The sequence below is a fragment of the Caretta caretta genome, chromosome 14 (genome assembly GCF_965140235.1).
Source record: "Caretta caretta isolate rCarCar2 chromosome 14, rCarCar1.hap1, whole genome shotgun sequence".
Lineage (NCBI taxonomy): Eukaryota > Metazoa > Chordata > Testudines > Cheloniidae > Caretta > Caretta caretta.
Window position 1 is genome coordinate 18,236,079 of NC_134219.1, and position 25,986 is coordinate 18,262,064.

Here is a 25,986-nt window from a genome sequence, read left to right on the forward strand (position 1 = left end):
AAACAATTCCCCTGTGGAGGACAGGCAGCCTACACCTTTTCTTCCAGTACTGACGGATGCAGCAAGCAGGCTCACATCTCACTGTGGGTCCTGCCACATCTCACAAGTGAAGGAATCCTTATTTAGACCTTGATCCGACAATGGGATCTACTCGCAGAGTCCCAGCAAAGGGGCAGGCAGAAGCAAATCTAACTGCAGAATCAGGACATTGGTATCATTTTCTCCTCAGACTCCAGTCCACACTGGCTCACTTCCCTTCTTTCCTGTGTCTCAACCTCATCTGCATTGTGCACCCTCGGCTCTTATTATTAAGCACAAACTGATAATTTTACTGCTAATCTACCTCCACTAAGGTGTTAGAGACTGTGTGCAAATAAACTGTTGGTAAGGCTGCAAAAGTGGCTTTTATGCTAGCACAATTGTGGACTATGTGCTCCAATATAATTTAGAGAGGTCTGAAGGCTGCTTTAAATTACATCAACTGCACCAACGTGTTAAACTGGCAGCTTACAATCACTGGGGCATAAGAAAACCTCAGCCACATCCCTTTCTTGCATCTATACCCCCTATATGTGCAGCCAATGACTCAGGAACTGCTACGCTGTCTCTGCACTACTAGGCAATTCCTGTATGCTGTGGTAATTCTTTTGTGGCTAGTTATAGTAGGGTGGGGAAAAGTGGTTGCACCACAATGGAGAATCTAGGCCATGGAGTGAATTTCTTTGTCCAGTTTCCTGTTTCTCTAAATGTGTATTTTTCTGGGGTGGGTGGAAATCTCTTTATTTAAAAAGAACATATATCTTTTTTAAAAGAAACTACATTTCAAATTGTGCAACTTTTGCTCAAAATTAGGGACACTTTGGAAGACAAGATTTAGAGTGAAAACAGGGAAAATGTATCATTTTGTGTTTTCTGCCTTTTTGTGCATGAATATTTTGTAGCACCATACATACAAAGAAGCGCCTACCCATTGACCGCAATAGATTCGATGAGATGAATAACATTTTTTTGTTTTTGAATCTCTGCATTCCCCTACAGAATGCTAGTTTAAATGGCGGGGAAGAGAGAAAACAGCTGGCAGTTCAGAAGAAAAAAATGTTCTGAATATGCTAAGCATGTGATTATCAAAGGTTCATAGCTGAGTCGAATCAAAACCAATATCTTCCAGAACAATGAAAGGCACTTCTCAGTGAGGACTGTTCCCAGGCCAAATTTCATTTTGCAAACATCTTTCAAAAATAAAAAGCTTGTAATATTTATTTCACTTCCTTGATGTTCAAACTGGCTGAACTGATTCTGCTACATTTCTCTAAATATTTCACCTTTATACAAGAAACCAAGCCTGGAAAATTCCAGCCCAAGAAGTGAAAAGACCAGAAAGTTATGCACAAATTTAAACAGGTGTTTAGAATGGAAATCCTGCCCCCCATATCCCAGTCACTTTGCTTGTCTCATCCATCTTTTAGGTCTTGTCTTTTAGATTGTAAGCTCTCTGAGGCAGGGACTATACTCAAATATCATATGTTTGTACATCACCTAGCACAATAAGGTCCTTACCTGGTTGCCCTCTAGGTGCTACCACAAGACAAAAATTAAATGATACTAATACCCATCTTAATTATAGCAGCTGCTGCCACCTTGGTTATAATCCATATCCTAACTTCTTATTTCTGTGCTGATCAGGATTTCATGACCAAAGAGGCAAATAGGTATCTCTTGGATCCATAAACTTGCACTTCACTGTAAAAGACCTCAATAGCTGCTTAATAATTTGCAGATACATAGCTCTTTGTATCTAAAGATCTCAAAGCAAACTTAACTCATGCCTGGGAGGTACCTGAGTTTTATTAACCTGGTTAACAGATGGGGAAACTGAGGCACTGAGCACTTAATGATTCGCTCAAGATTACATAGTGAGTCTGTGGCAGAGCTATCAACAGAACTGAAGAGCTGTGATTGGTGTTAGTCAGCCAGTCTACTGCTTTCACTACCACCAGCTAGACAGCACTGCATTCTCTACATGCCAAGGCAAGGTTTTGGAAAATGCCATCCAGATTTGTGTGTGTTTTCTTGCTGGTAAACATGAAGCCAGAATTCATTGCTTGTTCTGCTAGCTACCCTTTGTTTTTAGCATACTAATTGCACTGTGTGTGTATAGGTGAATTCTGTATACAGCAAACCCCACCGGGAGAGCAAAGGGGAAACTTCAGGAACTGATGAGTCACAGAAAGCCCAGGGCAGTTAAAGTGGGAAGGGATTTTCAAATTCCTGGAAGGGGATCAATATAGCTCAGTGAGATTAATTTTACGTTTTAACATTTCTGAAACTGGGGTTGTTCACTGACTCAGACTCCACCAGCATGTGTGAATAGATCTCTCTATTCTCTGGATCAAATTCTGCTGTTCTTACTGACACTAAAGAGTACTTAGTACTAAGTATTAGTGCCCTTCGTACTAGACTTAATATCACAGTAAGGTACTGCTGGTAGAATCAAAACCACAGTATGTACGTTTAGCCTCTCCAAAGTTACTGAATCCTCCCTTTTTTTGGCTATGATGATGATTATGGTAGCACCTTGAAGCCCTTATTATATTCGGCACTTTACAAACAGATAGTGAAAGACAGTCCCTGATCTGAAAAGCTTACAATCCAAACAGACAAGGCAGACAAAGGGGTGGGCATGGGAAATAGAGGGTCTGAGAGGTGAAGCAATTTGCCCAAGGTCACAGAGTAGATCAGCAGTATAGCCAAGAATAGAAGCCTGTCTCCTGAATCCCAGTCCAGTGCCCTACCCAACAGACCATACTGCCTTCCGATCTGTTCCTGACTAAGGGCCCAGTCCTGCAAATACTTATTCCTGAGTATAGTGCTGTAGTCTCATCCACTTCAATGGAAACACTTGCAGTTGTAAGCACTACATTCCGCAATACATGTTTGCAGGATGAGGCCCAGCATTATTACTCTTCTGCCAGACCCTCTGAGTAGCAATGCATGCAGTGAGGAAGCTGATTTGAGTTCATTCCCATTCACATGATGCCTCTTGCTCAAAAGTGCTGAACAATAATAGACGTAAAAAGGAGTAATGATAAATAAATAAATAAATAAATAAATAAATACAAACCACGAAGCTCCCAAGTGCTTCACAATTGCTGCAGCCCACGCTTTCCAGCCCAGTGTGTTTGTGCCCCTGCTCCGGAGCCCATGCCAGCAATGTTAATCTGCACCCAGATCAATTAACCGGAATGCCAGATCTGACCTTCGCAGCTCTGGGGAAGTTTGGATCCGGATTTGATTCCAAGTGTGAGTGTCACGGCCTGTTCCCCTCTCCAAACAGGAGTGTTTATAAGAAGTCTCCCTGGAATGAGCAATGACTTGAGGATGAAAGGGTGAGAGGTGGCCTTTTCCAGACCTTCCTAACATCAGCTGGGAATTTCTGAGTTGTCTAGAATTTAAAAGAAATTGCAGTCACAAGCTTACCAACAGAGTCTCACCTTCGAAGCACACTCCCAGAGAAAAGAGTGAGCCTAAGTTAACTAAATTATCCTGTGTTCTTTACACACACACACACACACACACACACACACACGAGAGGGTCAATGCATGTATCTCTTCTGCATATGCAAATCGGAGAACAAAATGGCTGCTGTCTATGCAGGCAAGCAGGATTCTTAGAAATGTCAAGGTGCAACAGACACAAAACAGGCCCAGCTCATTATGAACTGTGTTCTTTGAATTATGACAACCAACACATGGATGTATATCAACAAATCAAACCAAGGTACAGGTGCATGGCTTGTGCTCCATAAAAAAGAGAGTGCAACCAAATACCATTGCATAGTGAAGCATGAAAGTGGTGAGATAAGGAATGTTATCTGGAAGCTCCTGAGTGACTACTATGAATGGCAGTGACTGGGATGCCAAAATTTAAAACCACCCTGCACAACTGTGCAAAGCCGACCCACACCAGCCCCCCCCAAGTCCCCACCGATCTAAAACCTCTGACCTGGTTTGTGAAGGTTCACCAGCCCTTCAAGTCAGTCTCTGCAACTTGGTGCAGATTTATGGATTTACACTGAAATCATATGAAAGCTGGAGTTTGGCATGGTCTCAGAGCCACAGTCCTGTTTTGAAGTCTGTTTACTTTAAAAACGGATCTTTTTATTGCCTCCAGGTGATAAAAAGGATGCCGTGCATTTTTAAAAACATAACAACCTTGCTTTAAGTTCATTTTAAATCCTAAATGGAAAATTATATTTATTCATTAATCTTCATGCTTAAGAGCTCAGTGAAGGAAATATGCTTCCCAAACACAAACTCGGTTTAGAGAACTTCAGGATTGCATGGTAAAGCACACCAAAGTCAGATGTCAAAATATTAAAGTTATGTGAGAATACAAGAAAATATTATTATGATTATTATTTATTTATTATTTGCAATAACTGCTCAGCAGCCACAGTCATGGCTTAGACCTCTGTTGTGCTAGGTACTGTACATGTATGCAATTAAAGATGTGCTCTGCCCCAAAGATCTTACAGTCTCAACATATGATGAGAGACAACAGTTGGATACCACACATGGCGGGAAGGAGGAGGTAACCTGCCATGATGATATTTAGTGTAATAAGCAGCAGTCACAGCACGCTAGCTGCCTAGCTGTTTTGCCATTTTTCCAGTCTTCAATACCCACGTAGCATGTGGAAGTATATTCGTCAATCCTGGATAATCACATTATTTTCATTATTACAATGGCTCACCTAAACCTTAAGCTTAAGGGTTTAAACCATGCTCTAATTACTATGGACTAGGAAGTTTTGCTCCTTCCTCTGAAACATCAGGAGCTGGCCACTGTCGGAGACAGAAAAATGTGCTAGGTGGACTTTGGGTCTGGTCCAGTCTGGCATTTTTTATGTTCCTAGTATTTCCTTACTGACACTTTTTCCAAAGGGCACTTCTCTCCACAATAAATATTTCAATACTCTAAGGCTAGCAACAGCCTTGTACTATATATTTTCTTTTCAACCAGCAGGAACACCTTCCTTTGGTGCTGTTCAGTAGAATAGCTTGTGAACTATCATGCAAAGCTAATTTCCTTGTGCATACATGCACAGTGCAGCTTTCCTTAAGTCCATTTCAGGGTGTGAGTCAGGTAATTCAAGAGATAACATAGTTGCAAACGTGTGTACTTCTGCTGTTTACTGTTCATATGGATGACATTCCTGGATTTTGTCTGGCATACGCAATACTACAACAGTAATTACACATGGGATTCTAGGATTGCAGAAAAAATGTATAAACTTATAGTGCATTATCTGAGTAATTTAAAACTGCCATACTGCATTCACACAAGGAGGCAGAGTGAACTTTGGGATTTCCTGAGCTGCAAGCACAACTTTAACTTCAACATTTACTGTCTTTTGCAGCCAGTTACGAATGACATTGTGGAGAAAGGTGTGTTCCTTACAATGACTAGTGGCTATTACTAACGTTGACTTTGGCTGAGTGAATATAGCAGATGTCTTGCTCTTCAATCAGTTGCATCATATTGGGGATAGTTGGTCAGTTCTTGGCATTATTACTTTAAGTTTTCTGTCTGACCAGAATGGAATTAGTCAGTGATCGGAAAAGTGAGGCCTTGGTAAACACTGGCTACTGCCAGATATAGTGCTGGCTTTTCACACACAAGATCTGCCAAAATACTTCACTAACTCCCCTGCTAGAGGGTGAGAAAACCTGGATTTGTGCTGGAAATGGCCACCTGATGATCACTTTAGATAAGCTATTACCAGCAGGACAGGGGGGTGGGAGGAGGTATTGTTTCATATTCTCTGTGTGTATATAAAGTCTGCTGCAGTTTCCACGGTATGCATCTGATGAAGTGAGCTGTAGCTCACGAAAGCTCATGCTCAAATAAATTGGTTAGTCTCTAAGGTGCCACAAGTACTCCTTTTCTTTTTCCCCTGCTAGTCCAATTCTGGGGATCAACAGTCTCACAATCCTGGCCTACATCACTACTGCTATTACCATGCTAAGATCTCACATAACAATGTACTGCCAATGCACTTTGGAACATCTACACTGCAGCTGGGACTGTGCTTCCCGGCCGGGGTAAGCAGATGTGCTAGCTCTCCTCAAGCTAGCATGCTAAAAATAGCAGTGTAGCTGTGGGAATGGGTAGCACAAGTGGCTGCGTGGGATTGTCTTCTGTCTGGACCCCTAGGTACATACTCAGGCAGCTAGCCTGAGCCCATGCCCATGGTAGGAAGGACGCTCCCAGCTGCAGTAGCAATGTACCCTCAGATCTGGTAGTGGGCTCTCACACAGTTCTGCTAACCATGCCTGGCAAACCATTGTCTACTTTTATCACTGTGGCAGCAACTGGTTGGACATTTTGCTATTTTTACAGCAGTGAGGAGGCAATGGTTCACTATTGCTCTAGTGCTATCATTCCTGCTAAGGAAGCTTTCTTACCAGTATACACTTCCAATATAATATCAGCATATTCCTGCTAAAAATCAGAAGCGTTGTAAGACTTAATGCTCACCTACTTGACACCATTGTGTGCGTGTTCTCCCAACGTCACAATAAGAACTGATTTAAATCTATTGTATGCCTGGGGGTAAAATCATCCCCTGAGAAACACTTTCAGGACCTCATTGTGCTAGGTGCTGTACAAACACATACCAAGAGACAGTTCTTACCCTGAAGAGCTTACAGTCTAAATACAAGACAAAGGGTGGGAGGGGAGACAGAGAGCTGAAGGGGCTTTTCTGAGGGCACACAGCTGATCAGTGGCAGAGCCAGGAAAATAATTTAGGTCTCCTGAGCCCCAACCCAGGGTGCTCTGCATTAGATCATGATGCCTCTCCATTAAATTTAAAAATGACCATGCTGGGCCCCACTCCTGTAATCAGAACCACATAGGTAGACCCATGGGCTCCATGCTGGTACAGGGATCCATTCTGTCAGCACAAGTAGCCTCATTGAATTCAGTGAGTCTGCTCATGTGAGAAAGGTTAACCACGTGCACAAGTGTTTGCCGGATGGGGACCCTGGTTTGCAATGAGTTGCTTGATTATAAGAAAAACAAAATAAAAAAACACTCTTGCCCTCCCTGCAGAGAAACAACGCCCTCAGTCCTCCTCCCGCTCCCAGTGTACTTGGATTACACTTTTTTTTAAACGCACTTTTTCTTAGATGTGGGAGGAGGGTTCTTTGAGCTCTCATGCGTTCAGTGCTACATTGTACTGTTGCTGCTTTCAACACATTTCACTCAGTTAAACAGTAACTGATGACATTTACACACTTAAATACTTAGGTGCTCTCATCATGGATTTTTAAATCTATAAAGACAAGCATACAGCAATGCCTCTCACTCACTCACTCACAACCAACCTTTGTGTGAGATATCAAAGCAGTAACGCGTGCCAGCAAAACTGCAACCAGCCTATCACAGGTTCATCAGGTTTCAATGGCCTTGAGCAACTCTGTGTGCAGCGGTCTTCAGACAAGGAATTTATTAAATTTTCCCACTGCCTGACAGGCTTCTCTCTCTTCCTCCTGCCCATCGCCCTCAACCTCTTTCCTTCTGACAAATGGGTTCTGCCAATCTTATGCTTTTAAAATTTATTTATTTATTTTCTCTCTCTCTCTCTCTCTTTTTTTTAATCTTATCACTGGCCACTAGAGTGTGACTACTCAAGCATCTGTTTGAGGAAAACCCATTAAAGTGCCATCTTAAAAAAAAAAAAAAAAAAAAAAAGGCAGCAAGCTATATAGCCCATTAGTGACTAGTTCAGCCTTATTATACTACATTGCTTGATATGACTAGCTTTGCATACATATAACACATACTAAATTGTTCCTTTATTTATTTATTTGGCTAGCCTAGTTTAGGCTTTGTATGGTGCCCTGTAATAAATTTCATGTTTCAGACAATAGCTTGTTGCCTCTAGCAGCCTGCCCCTTTCATAATCCAGCACTGCTAAAAGCATCTGCTTTGCTTGCCACTTCCTATCAATGAACTGGATCGTTATAGTGACGCCAGCTAGTGCGGCTACAGTTAAGGTGCTGTCAGTTTCCATTTGAGAGAATAATGCTCCCTCTGCTCCTCAAACTCCTACATTTGCCATCCTTTATAGTGTAGCTGTAAAAATTTGCACTAGACTGAGACACTTTCTCTCTTCCTCTCAACAGACTGTGTGCAAATACATAATGTATATGTACACTGAAATACATACATATACAGTGATGTAATATATGTGCAATATATGTATATAAATAGTATTTCTGTGTATGTATGAATACATGTAACTGTGATGTATTACTTATGTACATGTGTGTGCATGCATGTATCTATGTATTGTGACAGGGTCGGGCCAGATGGCTACAGGAGAGTGATCCTATTGGGATCCGGGAAGTGCTAAAGAATCCCCCCCCCCGCAGCCTAAGAGGGGGATCCACAGGACCTGGACACCAAATGAGTATGGGGGACAACTAATGAAATAACAGGGACAGGAGTGTGGTCAAAAGGTCAAACGAAGGGAACCAGACGGGGACACTGAGCAGAGAACCCCGGACAGCGTCCACTGCTCCTCAAAGGCGTCAAGGGAGTCAGTGGACACCGCCCAGAGGAACTCTGCCCGGATACATGAATGGACGGAGGATCAGAAATAGGCCCCACAGTCAAAGGAGCCTCCATTGGCCAACTACAGGAGAGTGATAGAAGGCAGCTACATTAGCCCCAGGTTAAGTAGGTCCCTTTTCCCTGGGTAAGGTAACAGGGAAGGTTTTTTTTTTTTTTTTTGAAACAGAAAGAAAGTTTATTGGTAACGCTTACAAAATTACCAGAGGAAACAAAACAACTATGCAACAAAACAACGCAATCAGAAGGTATAACACAGCAGCTTTCAGGAGGGAGAAGTGTTCAGGCTAGCCTGGGCCCAGAGCGGGGGGGCTTCCTCGACACTCGTGGTCTTCCACCCTCCTGAGTTACCTGGTGGCCTAGAGCGGGGGGGCTTCCTCGACACTCGTGGTCTTCCACCCCCTCGAGTTACCCAGTGCCGTGCCCAGTGTCACCGACCCTCCCTCTCCTGAGAGTGCCTGGTAAAATGGGCACGGCTGCGGGGTGGGCGGTTTAGGGAGAGGGGGGGTAGACACCCATGTATTATAGGACCCCTCTTAGATGACAGGAATGATGGTATCCCCAGCGGCAACAGCTGGGGCTAGTGTCTCTCGCTCTTACCCTCAATCAAAGGGTCAGACGGAGGGAACCGGACGGGGTCACCGAGCAGAGAACCCCGGACAGCGTCCACTGCTCCTCAAAGGCGTCAAGGGAGTCAGTGGACACCGCCCAGAGGAACTCTGCCCGGATACGTGAATGGACGGAGGATCGGAAATAGGCCCCACAGTCAAAGGAGCCTCCATTGGCCAACTACAGGAGAGTGATAGAAGGCAGCTACATTAGCCCCAGGTTAAGTAGGTCCCTTTTCCCTGGGTAAGGTAACAAGGAAGGTTCCCGAACAGTCAGGAACTTTCTGGAAACAATTAAGGCAGACAGGCTGATTAGAACACCTGCAGACAATCAAGAAGCTGCTAGAATCAATTAAGACAAGCTAATCAGGGCACCTGGGTTTAAAAAGGAGCTCACTTCAGTTTGTGATGTGCATGCGAGGAGCTGGGCACACGAGGCGCAAGAAGCTGAGAGTGAGAAGGCATACTACTGGAAGACTAAAAAGTACAAGCATCATCAGACATCAGGAGGAAGGTCCTGGGGTGAGAATAAAGAAGGTGTTGGGCGGAGGCCATGGGGAAGTAGCCCAGGGAGTTGTAGCTGTCACACAGCTGTTACAGGAGCCACTGTAGACAGCTGCAATCCACAGGGCCCTGCGCGGAACCCGGAATAGAGGGTTGGCCCGGGTTCCCTCCATCCCCCCAACTCCCTACTTGATACCGGAGGAATTGAACTGGACTGTGGGTTCCACCAGAGGGGAAGGTCTCTGGCCTGTTCCCTGATCCACTAGGTGGATCAGCAGAGACTGCGGGGATTGTTCTTCTTCCTTTTCCCCAGGCTGGCCAGTGATGAGGCTAACTGAGTGAACGGCAGATTTGAGCCACGAAAGTGGCCAAACTGAGGGCTGCCGTGAACCTCAGAGGCGAGCAAATCTGCCAATAAGCGCAGGACCCACCAAGGCAGAGGAGGGACTTTGTCACAGTATACAAACCTACAGAGGGAGAAAACATTTTAAATTAGGCTTGGAAGGAATAGATTTTTATGAGTAAATGTCAATTTCACTGTACATACACATACCAACTAAAAATATTTCCATTAATAATAATAGAAATGCACAGATAAGCACAATAAGAAAAATGCTGCTTGAGAACTTATTAGAGTTTGCTTTAAGGATATTTGTTTTGTATATTTTGACATGTCATGTTGACAATTTAAATTTTGTAACTTGTTCTATGTTTGTCTAATTCTGAACTTCATGCTTCAGAGTGATAGGATCTAATCAAATATTATGGACCAGATCCTCAGCTGGAGTACGCTGGCATAGCTCCACTGATTTTGTTGGACTTACACCAATTTACAGCAGTTGGATCTGGCCCTAAAAGGCTCTTTCGGCAGGTAGCATTTGGCAATCAGTCCTGTGCACACAAATACCGTTTAAACAACATCAGGGAAGACAGTGAAGACACATTTTGGAATTGTGGTGCACCCTACTTGTGTCCTGCATTAAATTACTGTCGTTATAATTAACTATTACTGTTTATTATCCCTTATGGTCCAAAGTGTGAAAGGTGCAGCAAAGAACCACATGGACCCTGCCCTAATGAGACAAATAGCTAACAAAGTATAGGTTTTTTGGGGGAAAAAAGCCTAAATACATACACCACCTTGCACTCTGAACTTGAAATAGCTGTGAAGGGACAATGCAGGGCTGTGTTTTAACCCTTACAACTTCTCCCAAGAGAGATCTTCCCCCTTCATTCTTTGTGGGGGGTTTAAATATTGCTATAATCCCCCTAACACTGAAATATCTGAAGTCCCTGAATTCCTATGCATACTGCGCGTGCTGCATTAAATCCTCCTGTGACAAGCTCAGCAGGATGAGATGAGGTTGCAGAGTCTCCACTTCTCCCTGCATTCCCTTGCTTGTGTGAGGAGTGAGACTCTCAGTGTGTCCTTGACGCTGTTTTTTGCAGCTCTATTTGCAGCATGCTCATGCCCCTTCAATCCACAACCCCCCCCCCCACCCTCTTCCCTTCTTTTCTTCTTCTCCTTTCTGTGCAGCTACTGCAGCAACATTTGGCAACAGCCAACATGAATGGGCTGCTAGAGATGAAGCATTTCTCTCCCTCTACCGCCAGACTGACCCCTCTTGGTCCTCAACTCTCTCATACACAATGTAACAGCGTCTTGGAATGGCTCAGAGCAGAACCATAGTAGTGAGATGAGGATTGGGGGTATGGAAGAGACTTTTCCTGCTCTCATCCACAATCCTTCAAAATGTAACGAAAACATTATTTATTTTCTTTTTCAGGCAAGAGAAAGGATGGGCTGCAAAATCCAGATCCAGAATTCAAACCAATACCCGGGATGTCCTATTGCAGAGATAGGAGTCAGCAAACAATTTTGATACAGTTTCAGGCTTGGATCCGATCTTCTCCCGCGCTTCACAATAATTCATTGGGTTGAAATCTGGGTTTGAATCCACCACCCACCTTGCACAAGAGTTCAGGGAGGTTCCATTAGGGAATGGGGAAGTATTGCTTCACATCCAAATCCAAAGAACATGCAGCAGTTGTGACACTGGCAGGCTAGGTGCCAGCTCTTGCCAAGGCTGCTGGCATTAGCTAAGAACCGACAAACTCATAGCTGGAGACCAGACAAGTTCACTTATGTGTTAGTGCTGCTCAAATAGTCTTATAAGAATGTATTTAGTGTTTAGACTCTACAGAATGTTTGTAAACTGCTGCATTCATTAATCTTATTTGTAATGTCTGTATTCCATGCCATAAGGAAAAAAAGTAAGTTTTGCTTTATATCTTTGAGAATGTTCCTTTATCCAACCACGGAGGGACAGTGGAAGGACTCACTGCCTAATGGAGACTGAAGCTTGAGTGAGGGCTAGTTGGCTGAGACTCAACCCTGACACAGCTCAAATTATGACTACAGGATGGGGAAACTAATTGGAACAAATGGCAGAAATTATATCAGAATCCCTCTTAACAAGCTAATCGTGTTGTTTGTTTTCAGATTTCATAACCTAGCAGGTCTGCATTGCATCTCAAGTAAAAGCCATTGGCAAGAGCTCAGTACCAGGCAAACTGGTTGAAACTATAGTAAACAGAATTAGGAGACATAGATGAACAGGATGTGTTGGGGAAGAGTCAGCACGGCTTTTGTAAAGGGAAATCATGCCTCATCAATCTATTAGAATTACTTGAGGGGGTCAACAAACATGTGGACAATGATGATCCAGTGGATATAGCGTACTGAGACTTTCAGAAAGCCTTTGACAAGGTTTCTCACCAAAGAGTGTTAAGCAAAGTAGGGAGTCATGGGATAAGAGGGAAGGTCCTCTCATGGATTAATTACTGGTTAAAAGGAAACAAAGGGCAGGAATATATGGTCAGTTTTCACAGTGGAGAGAAATCGGTAGCAAGGATCTGTACTGGGACCAGTGCTGTTGAACATATTCATAAACGATCTGGAAAAAGGGGTAAACAGTGAGATGACAAAATTTGCAGACGATGCAAAATTACTCAAGAAAGTTAAATCCAAAGCTGACTGTAAAGAGTTACAAAGGGATCCCACAAAACTGGGTGACTGGGTAACAATATAACAGATGAAATTCAATGTTGATAAATACAAAGTAATGCACATTGTAAAACATAATCCCAGCTATACATACAAAATGATGGGGTCTAAATTAGCTGTTGCCACTCAAAAGAGATCTTGAAGTCATTGTGGATAGTTCTCTAAAAATATCTGTTCAACATGCAGCACCAGACAAAAAAAGCTAACAGAAGGTTAGGAACCATTAGGAAAGGATAGATTATAAAACAGAAAATATCATCATGCCACTATATAAATCCATGGTACACCCACACCTTGAATACTGCATGCAGTTCTGGTTGCCCTATCTCAAAAAAGATATATTAGAATTGGAAAAAGAGAAGGGCAATGAAAATGATTAGGGGTATAGAACAGCTTCCATAGTAGGGGAGATTAAAAAGTCGGAGACTGTTTATTTTAGACAAGGGATGACTGAGGGGGGATATGAGAGAAGTCTATGAAATCCTGAATGGTGTGGAGAAAGTAAATAAGGAAGTGTTGTTTACCCTTTTACATAACACAAGAACTAGACGTCACCCAATTAAATTAATAGGCAGCAGGTTTAAAACAAACTTAAGGAAGTTCTTCTTCACATAATGCACAGCCAACCTGTGGAACTTGTTGCCAGGGGATGTTGTGAAGGCCAGAAGTATAATTGTGTTAAAAAAATAATGAGATACGTTCATGGAGGATAGGCCCATAAATAGCTATTAGCCAAGATGGTCAGGGACAATAAAATAAAATAAAGCCCCAGACTTCTGTGCCATTCCAAAGATTCAGTAATCTGGCTATGACAGGCAGAGCAAGCCACGTTTCTGACAGTCATACAGCTCAGGAAAACAAACTTTATTCCACTGCAGACTATAGTGAAACCCTTTGCATGTCTCTGATCTCACTGATGTTTTTCCTGTATAAGCCACTTCCCACAGCCATAGAGAGACACAATATTTACCCCCACATCACACTAATTAAAAGATTGCACATGTAGAACAAAAGGTCAGCACCTGAAATAAAATGATTATAAAATAGGAAGGTGCATGGGCCACTAGAGCAGGTGACTGTAAGTCAGGACCCCAGTGTTCAGTTCTTAGTTCTGCAATTGACTCATTGTCTGATCTTGAGGAATTCACTCAGCCTACCTGTGCTTCAGTTCTCCACCTGTAAATTGGGCTGAATGTTTACACACCTCTCACCTGAATGGAGAACTCTGCTTTTGAATAGTGCGTTGTATGCAGAAAGCACATAACATAAACCCTCCGCAATGGCTTCTAGGTGAAGTTCCAGTTGCTAGTTTCAGCCTATAAAGCTCTAAAAGGTTTGGGTTCCAGTTATGCGATGCACTACCTCTCTCCCTGGCCCATCCTGCTATGACAGGAGATCAGTGAAGGTGCTCAGGCTGGACACACTTGAAATAACGGAGGGTTTGTAGGCTGGACATTCTCTCTGAAAGATTATGGAATCTGGGTTAGCGTTTCTCTCTTTGGTACCTTCTGGACACACTGCAAAGCTCATCTTTTCTCACGGGCATTAAGGGAGATTGGAGATCAAGAGCTGGGGGGACTGGAGACCGACAGTGACGAGGGGGGACAGGTGTCTGAAGACATGGTTGTGCAGTAGTCTTGTGGGAGAGTCTGTTAACTGGAACATGTGTGATTGGAATAACTAATGCACTTGAGAATTGGCGCAAACAAATTAGGGCTGGAATTTTTGAAAGTGCCTAAGGGAACTGGATGCCTACCTTCCTTAGGTCTTTGGGAAATTCCAGCTCAAATGGTTAACAAGAGGATCTCCTCTTCCCTTCAGGCCTCTCCCTAGATTTACTAGACACATCTCTCTTTAAGTACTGTAGAAAGGGGAGTTGTGTTCCCCGTTCTTATTCCCCTTCAATGGGAAACCTGAATGCCTTATCTTCTGGCCAGGAGGCAAGAGTGCCAGCATCAGAACCACCGCGACATTTAACAAGTATCTCTCCACCATTCTTGTTCTTTATATTATGAAGAAATAAGCTGGCATTTCTTTGATCTAGGAACGCTTACAATAAGATGGATAAATACATATAATTAGCTAAGGAGAGACCAAACTCCAGTGAATACAATACATGCTGTGAGACAACCCTCCATTAAAAGCCTCCTTGTTTAAACTTCAATATTTTAGCAATAATGACAAAGAAACACCATGAAAAGCATTTATTTTTCACTTTTTATTTAATCCCCTCTAATAGGTTCATCAGATAATTCCTTTTACCTTGAATTGCCCCCCCCCCATTCCATGCCCAAATTCATGTTTCCAGCTCTCCTAGTTAAACTGGATCCCAGAGCATTACTAGCAGAGATTTTCCACTCTTGTAATCTGCATTCTCTCTTCCTACCATTGTTGTTTTATTGACCTTCACTGTACAGTACAGAACAACATACACTTGAGAGGCAACAGGGCTGTGTTCCTAGCACACACAATCCTACCATAAGCAGTAACAAAAGAACAATTGCATTTACATAACATAGTAAAATGTATACAGAAGGGGCCTGGCCAACTACTTGTACAGGCTGACAAATTCCTCACAATTTATGTGCCCTGTTTTGCTGATCTGCTTCTCCAGCTTGGCGAGCTGCCACTGAGAAATCCACGTGAAACAGGGGGAGGGGAATCCCCACTAAAGCAGGTGCTGTATTTTATATGTGTGCATGTGTATACACGCTTACACACACACAAACATGCACACCATTAAGAGGCTAAGGAGGGGAGTTGGGGAAATATAATATCCAGGACACACTTTAAATGTCATGTTTTCATATTTATTCCAAACCGGAAAACAGAAATAACCAGGGGCGGGGGGGAGGGGGATCAAGGGGTAGGAGTTGGGGGGCTGGCTTTTTTTTATTGTTCCCTTCAGAGATTAGATTTGGGCTGACCGCAAACATCAGCATTCTGCACTCTCGGGGGAATTAGAGACTGAGCTTTCTCCTTCCCTCCCCCGGTAAACAGTGCTGAACTGATGATGCAACATTCAGCTTTAATATGCCGTAGAGGCCCCAGCTAAGGTTGCATTATTATCAGCAGCAGCCTAGTATCCAGAACTGTTGTGTTGAGCAGATCCTAGAATGTTTCCCTAGAGAAGGAACAATCATTCATTTTCACTGTCTGCTAATTTAAAGATGTGAATAGAAGAAAAGTTCGATTCTGCACAGGAGGACTTAGCATTGGACACTTTGACTGATGTGTGGGTATAGAATGTAGTTACCATCAGGGCAATGTTTCAAAGAAAACTAAGGGTCTCAATTAGTGGAAATGCATTCTACAAAGGTCCACAGATTAAGTACTAGATTGGTCTAAACAAAGCACACTGACCTGCACATGCCCTTACTTCGAATCTCCTAAACCCTCAAAGCTGGATCCAGAGCCAAATGTCACATATGGCTCCTATCTTTATGATCGGATGGACCAAAATAATGGATCCATGCATGCCCTCATGAACTCTGGAGTGTTCGAAATCCAGACCCAAATTTTGTGGCTTGGGTCTATTAATAATGAAACACTGAAAACATTGAAGTCAATGGGCCAAGTGTGCATAGTCTCACTAGACTTGATTCTCATTTACAATAAAGCCACTTTGCACCACTCTGGCAGTATAATGTGGCCTTACAAGACGTGTAAATGTAATTTATGTCCACTTTAAGACCCCTTTATACTGACAAAGTGGTGCCAAGGGACCTTAGTGACAAGAGAATCAGGTCCAATGAGACTATTCATAGCCGTAAGAACTACACTGGGCAGCAAGTGTTTGCGGGATCAGACTCGCATACAGTACTGATAGGCCCAAATCCAGATTCTGTCCTGTTTTTATTCAGTCCTTACTCAGGGATACTGTGTTCCTGAATTTGTGCTAAGCAAAAACCAAGTAAGGAATCAAAGATTTGGCCTAGTTAAACTAGTCTCTAGATTACTTTACTGTGTAGTCCTTAGGGTACTCATACAGGTGCATTGAAAATAATGTTATTTCCACAAGAGCTTTATCATTGCTGTGTTATTGCCACAGTAACCATGTCGTTACAATCAAATTTGTATCACCATAAGAAAGTGGTTCCTTAGAAATTAAACAGCATTCCCCAATGGGATAATTTGTCCTGCTAAATTCCCACATGCAAACAACAAAAGCCACAGGTAAATTTACTGCAGAAATTCAGACAACAGAAGACCTATTACTGTCAAACTAATGCCTACTATAGCTGCCAGAAAAAATAACAAATATAGATCAAGGGCTGAAGTTGCCTAAAGATACACATAGGTACCTAGTGAAATTTACAAAAGCACCTGAAGGAGTTAGCTGCCTAATTCCTATTGATTTAAATGGGAGTTAGATGACTAACCTGCTTAGGTGCTTTTGTAAATTTCCCTACATGCCTATCTGCATCTTTAGGCACCTACATCTCTTTGTAAATCTAGTCTTGTCTTACTACACCAAATACCAAACACATTGATAAAGATATTTGTGCGTTGCTATCAGGGCTAAGCCATGGCGTTATAGTGTGTCCTTACCAGAGCACCTTCTTTCAGCATTGTGTGGTGAAGCAGCAACTCACCCTCAGTTTCCCAACTGCTCTTCTGCTGCTCCACACCCCCAATCTCTAATGCCTTCTGGATTGCAGAAATTTAGGTCTCTGGCTAGGTCACTTACAGTTCTACCCCTTCAGGGATTCAAAGTCCAAACCAGTATGAAGCAACATAAAGTCTTCCCTTTCCTCTGGTAGATCTGCTTGGCACCAGTCTTCCTCAGTCTGACAGTGAGAGCTCCACATCTGCTCTCTCTACCTCCTCCCCTCCAACCCCCTAACTGAACAAGGCTCTTCTTTTTTAAGCCCTTCCCTGGAAGCCTGCCTCCTGCTCCAGGTATCTCAATTTGGGCTCATTGGGCCTTCAGTAGCCCATTAACCCCTTCCTGCCTTGCGTGGAGGCTTGTGTGCCCCATTACATATGCATATTAAGATATTCTGGAAGAAATAAAATATTTCAAACCATCCTTCAGGTAGGTGTGTGTGTGTGTGTATGTATCTCTCTCTCTCTCTCTAGCTTTGAAGATCTGTGGCAGTTGGCCCAAGTAATCTACCCTCTTTGTAATCTCCCTCACATAACCAATGAAATAATAGTATACAAATTAGGTATACAGCCAGGGAGGTGATTGGTTGAGCCATCTCGCAATGGTCTAGGTCTCTTGGCATGGCATAGATACATGTCTTGCTGTCACACACATATAATGTCTTCTGCAGTTTCCACAGTATGCATCCGATGAAGTGAGCTGTAGCTCACGAAAGCTTATGCTCAAATAAATTGGTTAGTCTCTAAGGTGCCACAAGTACTCCTTTTCTTTTTGTGAATACAGACTAACACGGCTGTTACTCTGAAACCTGTCACACAGGTGTAATTTGTAAACTCAAAATGGCTGAGAACTTAAAAAATGGATGGTATCAGAGCATGAAACCCAGTGGTGATTCAACCTGGTGATATTCTGAATAAGATGACCTGTCAACCGTGCTTGTAATTGTTTCCATCCCTTCACACTGGCTCAGAGATTTTGGGCTTCAGAGTGACAAAGACACACAAAGTGACAAGTGACTCTTCTTTATTTATATACATAAAATCTGTGTAACCAAATGGGAAACAGGTGTTAGTCAAGGGTATCGTGTCTGATCTAGACCAGTCCACTAAATAACCAGACATCTCACAGTCTATTTACAACAGAGGTTTTCAACTGGGGCAGCAGAGGGGTGTCCCCTGGGGCATGAGTCAAACTTTCTATGGGGGTCACAGCAAGCCTTCTAATTCAGAAATTTATGCCACTCGCTCAAATTTGGCCCAGCTGCCCCTTCGTCATGACCCAGTAGAAGCAGTGGTGGAGGCAGACAAGGAAGAGGACAGGGCTGGGGACCCAGGTGGGTCAGGGCTGGGCTCCCTGGGGGCTCATTCCACTCACTGCCTCAGGTTCTTCACAGAGTGCTGTTGCCTGCACTTGACCCTGTTAGTGCTGGCCTCGCATTTCAACCAGCCTGGGCCACCGAGCGCAGTGGCTCCTGTGTGGCCTCAAGGATTTTACCTGCTCTGCAGCACTTAATTTGTGCTGGGGTTTGCCAGGGCTGAGCCTCAGCACCTCTGGGCCTGGCAGTTCATAGCCCTGGCACCTCTGGGCTTGTTGTGTCAGTTCTGAAAGTAAAAATATTGCTTGAGCCCTGGCACTTCTTATGAATTAAGCACTGCTTCTCTGGCTATCTGGCTGCACCAGGGGATGACCTTGGGGCATACCTAGTAAGTGGGATGGGGGCGGGGGCTGGGGTTTGTGCCTCCCACAGGGCACAGGAATAGAAGAGGGGAGGCCCAGTGGTGCTAGCCCCCCCTTCAGGGATCTCTGAATTGGGATAGCCTCTGGGGCACAGGGGCTGGGCCCCACCATCCTACCCTGGGGATTGGAGAAATGGGGTGGGGGGGGGTATCCAGCCCTTGTTGGAGGGTAAAGAGCCCTGCTGCTAACTTGACACCTACTCAGTTACAAAACAAAAGTTAAGGTCCTGCACCCATCACCTCTGCCTTGAGGGCCCCTACTCTGCAACATGACCTCTCCTCTGCCTTCAGGGAACCTCTACACACACCTGCACCTGCCCATCATGAAGGAGAGGCAGCTGGCTGGGCCCAATTGGAGTAGAATTGCAACCCTGTGTGCCAGACAGTATTCTTTTCACTTCTGAGGGGAAGTAGGGGGAGGTGAGGGCGTCAAGTTAAAAAAAATGCTAAGTGGGGCATGATTCAAAAAAGGTTGAGAACTCCTGCTTTAGAATAATCAGCAAGCATGGGAGAGATTAGGAAGGGTCCCTACAGCACACAGATTGTTGCACAAAGCATAATTTCTCATCCCTCATTCTGAGCACCACAGCTACCTCCGTCCTCTGAATCTGAGGGTTATTTGTTATCTCTACTAGGGCTGTACTAAACAGTTACAAGCAAAGGGAGTGCCCATGTCTTGTGCCTATAAAGGTTAAGGGCTCTATTGTGCATTTAAGGCTCATCTGCACTTGAGGGCAGTGAGGTGCCTCAGCTGGACACATTGCTCCCTGGAGCTCTGGGTCTGCAGCATGCAAGTGACCATCCAGATCTGCAGGCTGGTATGGAAGGGTGGGATCATGCCTTGTGTCTTCTGCAGTGATTAGTTCCACTAACACTTTTAGCCTCACGCTGCCTATGCTCAGGTGAGTGCAAAGGTTGCAATTTGTACATCCACCCTGGGGTGAGTCACAATCTGGCCCTGAATGCTTCCCCTTGAAGTGTTCTTCGCATCCATGATGGAACTTCATGATCTCCATAATTCGCCCCCAACCCCTACTTGAATCCCACTCCTGGCTCCTTCTCCTGCAACTCAGCCATCATTCTTCTGTAAGTGCATTGCAGTGAGTTGATTACTGGATATTGCAGTGCACTGAACTTTGTCTTCTGAACTCATTTCAGCCATTTAGATGTCTGTACTGTTTGACTTAGTCTGGGATGCAATCCAGAAAGAGTGGGATGGAGAGATTCTGCAACTCATTTATTCTTTGCCTTGAATGACTGTCTGGCTTTTTCACCAATATTTACCTTCTGGCTCAGGAGGACTGCATGGGATTCCCGTTGGAGCCCATCAGTGCTGTTCCTTAATTGGACAAAGGGGTCACTATTGTGTAACATGAGATATTCCCTGTTCCCAAGGGCTGAGCATGTAGACCAACAACCCTACAAGTTTTCTTTTGTTTTTACTCCTAAATTCCATTCTGCAATAGCAATATGATGATCTAGGCACTGCACTGCAGAGGTGAGGCAGACATTTCAGAGGACCAGGCAGGGTGTTCCAGCTGATTTTTTTTTCAGATAGTTAAGTATCTTGGTCTTTGGTTTCATGCTCAATAAATAACACTCAAGGTGTGCTATGAATTATCATTCATAGATGTACTGCATTCCATGTTGCTGTGTCAAATATACTGAATATGTAAATATATATGTTTCCACCTATAATACAGATAGAAAAGGAAGGGCAAATTGGAAAGTGTCTCTCAGGTTTTTAACATGATGCCTACGACCATAAAGTGAAATCCTGAACCCACTGAAGTCAATGGGCATTTTGCTATTGTCACCCTGGATACTTCAGACCTAGCCAACTACTGCCCAGTGTCAAAACTCCAATTCCCGAGCAAGTTCACAGAGATGTTAGGCAAAGGCCAACAACAGTTCTTCTAACTGATGCTAACATTCTCAACTTGATGCAATCTGGATTCAAGCCAGGACATGGAACTGAAACTGCTTCAATGGCACTGACGTAGGATCTCCCGCTATCAATGGATACGGGGCAGACAACCATTCTCATCCTCCTGGACCTATCAGCAGCATTCAGCACTGTTGACCATGAGGCAATGCTGTCTCACCTGACAGAGATGGCAGGGGCCCTGGGTAATGTGTTAAAATGGTTTGAGACCTTTCTGGAGAGGCACCCAATGAGTAGTGATGGGAAACTGCACCTCGACCAGTAGGCCCCTCACTGATAGTGTTCCACAAGGATCAATTCTCTCTCCTGTCCCTTTCAACATTTACATGCAACCACAACGTGAACTGGTCAGACCGCGTCGGCTGATGTGCCAGCTGTATGCAGAGGATTTGCCTCCGCTCTCTATACTGACTTACTGTTGAATTTCAAACAAAGTTAAGGTCTCTGTTCTTATCTTTGAGGCACTCCATGGCCTGGGCCCAGGATATGTGAAAGTTTGCTCAAAGCTCCAGGACAAAGATTGTGGCACATTCCTGTGGCACAACAGAACTCTCAACAATAAGCTCGCCTGTGTGGGAGACAGAATTTTCTTGGTGGCCAGTCTGACCCTGTAGAATGAACTCCCTCACAAACCAAGGACCATTGTAAACCTCACCACCTTCCACTCCAAGTGCAAGGCACATTTTTGTTTGACCTTGCTGTCTCTAACATAGCAACGTGTATATTAACCCCATCCCACCCCCACTCTCCCAAAAAACAACTACCAGTACATGCTTTTCCCTCTGGAAAGAGAATGAGAGAACAAACAATACGTGACAAACGTTAGTCACTAAATGCATTACAGGAAGGAGCTCAGACACTACATTGATCAGTGTGGTATTAGAACCTATATAGAATAGGAGCTTTCCCATTGACTTCAATGGGGCCAGGAATCACTTACAGTATCTAAGCCCACCCACCCCTACACACAAGATACACCTTGAATGCCTGTAGCCTATAAATTCCATTGTAGCTCAGATGTTCTGTAGTTTTACTCCATTAGGTCCCAATCCTGCAAAGGGATGCACTGCACATTGTGTGGACCCCTGCATCTGTTCAAAATCTTGTTGAATTCAGTGGCCCCCTGCCCATGGGCATGCCTTTGCAGGATCAGGCCCTTAGCTGGTAGCACAGAAAGGGGCCTGACACTAACATTCAGATTTCCCCATTCCATGGTCCACGAAGGATATTCAGATCCAAGGTTTGGTTTCAAGCCAAGTTAGAGAGAGGGGTTCACTGCAAAATTTGATTCTGGATTCTGAACCTCCCCAATGAACACAGGTGAGGGGTGCTGGAATCTGGGGTCTGGGTTTCCTACCATCTTTAGTAACCTATTTACAAGGGGGAAATTGTGAACCTTCCAGTGGTATCTAGAGAACGACACCAAAGAAGAGTGTGTTACACAGACAAAAAGGAGATCGGATAGCTGTGATAACGTGCACTGTACCAGCCCAATTAATAACTGTCTCTCTTCTTTTTATTCTTTATTGAGCTAATACAACTGCCTGCCCCAGCGTAAGTATAAAAGGAAATATGCTCCCTCCCCATTCCTCTACAGACGCTGCCGCAGTCATGTTGACATATAACAGATTCCACAGCTATAGCTGCTATATCGAGAACTGCCTGTGCCAAGACTTCCTATTGTGTGCCTTGCCCTCCCTCCCCTCCTGATATCCAGGAAGAACAGTCCCAGCCTATTACCCAGTCAGTACACATGCTAACACTTCACCCTCATGAATCTTTCATGGCACTCCAGAAGATTTTTCAAGCATACGCCACCACCACCGGGCCACTGCAGGGCCGCCTGAATCAGCTAGAGCTGGATAAAATAGGAGAAGGCAGCAGCGGCTCAGCACAGTGCCTGCCAGGTCCAAGTCAGTGAGGGGTGATTAATTGGGACAGGTTTAAGCAATGTCTTCTAGGTAGAGTGCTCTGCAGCCAGCTACACAGAGAGATCCTGCCTGCTATGGCACGTTGCTCCTCATTTGCACCTTTCCAGCTTAGTCTCACAGAGAGGAAAAAACAAACAAACAAAAAATTAAACCTCAAGCCTTTCAGCAAAGCCAAGCAAGCTAGGAAACAGCAGTTAGAAAACAGGGCTTAATTCTGCATCCTGGCAGCGTGTGGCTGGCTGGTACCCCAATTAGCACGGCATGTTGATTACAAGCACCACTATGGGCTCTATTCCATCAAACCACATACAATGCTTTCCTCCCCCTCCACATGCATACGGGTGGGTGCTTTGTACCAGGAGGGGTGGAAACAAAGAACATTCAGTTTGAATTCTCATGATCATTTAAAAATATCAGCAGGAACTGACCCTCTTTATGGTGTGTTTCTGAGTTATGTAATTCGGCAGCCGAACTGGAGGGCAGCCCTTGATCCCGAAAGGTAGCATGCAACTCAGGAATCAAGTGCTACAGTGGATTAGCTTATGCGTCTGCAAGGGGAGGCGAATGACGGCCAAATCCTTCCAGCCCCCATCTCCCCCCAAACATCTGCAGAGCCTATGCATGTTTGTGCAGCACTCAAAATAACAACAAGAGAAAATTATTCCTCCAAATCACCCCCTCACCAGTGAATGAATAAATACAAAGCTGTATTGAAGAACAGAAGACATCGGTGATAGCTCAGGACAACGTACCTTATTCAGGGAGTAATGACAAAGCCACAGCTATGGGTGTTGTTTTGCTTCTTTTGCCTTAGATTCAGATTGTAAACGAGGGGCAGAACTAACCATCTCTAGGGGTTGACCCTTTCCCCAGCCTATTTGAAAACTATTTAGTCCCTGCCTCCTCAATTGATTGACACACATCCAGACCAATTGCACCACACACTGCTCCTTTGGGGCTGTGAAGCCACATTACAGGTAGGGCCTTTGCTACACATTGCGCAGGTCTTTAATGCTACTGAAATGGACCACTCACCAGTGCAATGTGTATGTCTCATACCCAGACTTAGAGTTGAATGTGTTAATGTGAAGAATGACTTATACAGTGAAGGATGCCTCTCAGTATCAGTCTGGCATCAGAATAAGAATAAGAACATTGCAAGCTGATCCAAGAATGATGTCAATAGGGTTATTCGAAGAAACATTGGAAATGCCATACTACCTCAAAACACTATCCTTTTTTTGACAGTGGCCAGCACCAGATGTTTCACAGCAAGGTGCAAGAATCCCTGAAACAGACCAGTATGGAATAACCTGCCCAAGGGGAAGTTTCTTCCTAATTCCAAGATATTAGTGAAGCATGAGTGTTGTGAATGCAGTTGTGAATACTCTCATTCTCCAAATACATTTCTAATTGTTTTTGAATCATGTTTACCTTAGACCTCAATAAAATAAAGCAATGAGTTCTATGGTGTGACAGGGTCAGGCCAGATGGCTACAAAAGAGTGATCGAAGGTAGATACATTAGTTCCAGGTTAAGCAGGTCCCTTTTCCCTGGGTAAAATAACGGGGACGATTCCAGAACACTCAGGAACTTTCTAGAACTAATTAAGGCAGGCAGGCTAATTAGGACACCTGTAGTGAATTGGGAAGCTGCTAGAATTAATTAAGGCTAATCAGGACACCTGGTTTAAAAAGGCTCTCACTCCTGTTAGTGAGGTGTGTGCAAGGAGCTGAGAGTGAGAGGGCGTGCTGCTGGAGGACTGAGGAGTACAAACGCTATCCGGCATCAGAAGGAAGGTCTTGTGGTGAGGATACAGAAGGTGTTGGGAGGAGGCCATGGGGAAGTAGCCCAGGGAGTTGCAACTATCACACAGGTGTTACACAAAACACTATAGACAGCTGTGATCCACAGGGCCCTGGGCTGGAACCCCGAGTAGAGGGAGGGTCTGGGTTCCCTCCAACTCCCTATTGGATACAGGAGGAGTTGCCTTGGACTGTGGGTCCCACCAGAGGGGAAGGTTCCTGGCCTGTCCCCCAACCTACTAGGTGGACCAGCAGAGACTGTGGGGATTGTTCTCCTTTCTTTTCCCCATGCTGGCCAGTGATGAGGTTATCTGAGTGAACGGCAGATTTGAGCCATGAAAGTGGCCAAACTGAGGGCTACTGTAAATCTCTGAGGTGAGCAAAATCCGCCAATAAGCGCAGGACCCACCAAGGTAGAGGAGGAACTTTGTCACAATGGGTTAATTATGTCTTGCATAGAAACTATTTCCTTGGTCAGTTTTAAATTTGTTGACTTCATACTGGATTGAATTTCTCCTTGTTTTTGTATTATAAAAAAAAAGTGTGAATAGGCATGCCTGATTTGCCTTATATACACACCACTCACTGTCACCACACATCATCTCCTCTCTAAGCTAAATGGTCCCATTTTTCAACCACTCTTCATATGCAAGTCTTTCAATGTCTCCAATCCCTATTTCTGCTATATCTTTTTGAGACGGTTTGCCTGGAAATGAACACAATATTCCAGGCAAGGCCATATAATTGATTTATATAATAGTATTACAATATTCTCAGCATTATTTTTAATCTCATTCTTTATACTTCCTACCATTTTCTTTGCTTATCTGACAGCTGTTGCACATTGAGAGCAGAGATTTTCACTGAGCTGTCCACATGGATACTCAGGTCTTTTCCTTGAGCCATTACAGTTAATTTAGAACCCACCAGTATGTAGGAGTAGCTCAAAGGTTTCCTTCCAGGTTGGCATTATTCTGCATTTGCCAATACTGAATTCCATCCTCAAGCATGCTGCCCGTTTACTGAGCTTTGCTTGGTCCCTCTGAAGTTCCTCATGGTCTTCCCTAGTCTTGACTAACCTAAGTAAATTTGGGCTGCTTGCAAACTTTGCTACTTCGTTGTTCAAATTCTTTTTCAGCTC

At 44.0% G+C, this 25,986-nt stretch overlaps 1 protein-coding gene and 1 long non-coding RNA gene across 14 annotated transcripts in view; one reads left to right on the forward strand and one right to left on the reverse strand.

Annotated features, from left to right (window-relative positions):
• LOC125621213 (uncharacterized) overlaps window positions 1-12,041 on the forward strand; it is a 69,214-nt gene extending 57,173 nt beyond the window's left edge. For both annotated transcript variants that reach the window (XR_007352459.2, XR_012664919.1), the window contains exon 3: window positions 11,540-12,041. This is a non-coding gene — a long non-coding RNA (uncharacterized LOC125621213). The remainder of the gene's footprint in view (window positions 1-11,539) is intronic.
• The window catches only part of TNRC6C (trinucleotide repeat containing adaptor 6C), a 584,248-nt gene that overhangs the window by 270,288 nt on the left and 287,974 nt on the right, over window positions 1-25,986 (reverse strand). Inside the window, exon 1 of one of the 12 annotated variants that reach the window (XM_075119318.1) lies at window positions 3,122-3,145. The exons of the other annotated variants lie outside the window; for them this stretch is intronic. The gene's annotated coding sequence lies outside the window, so the exon portion shown is untranslated. Of the gene's footprint in view, window positions 1-3,121; window positions 3,146-25,986 lie in introns of those variants that run through there. 12 annotated transcript variants of the gene reach the window in all.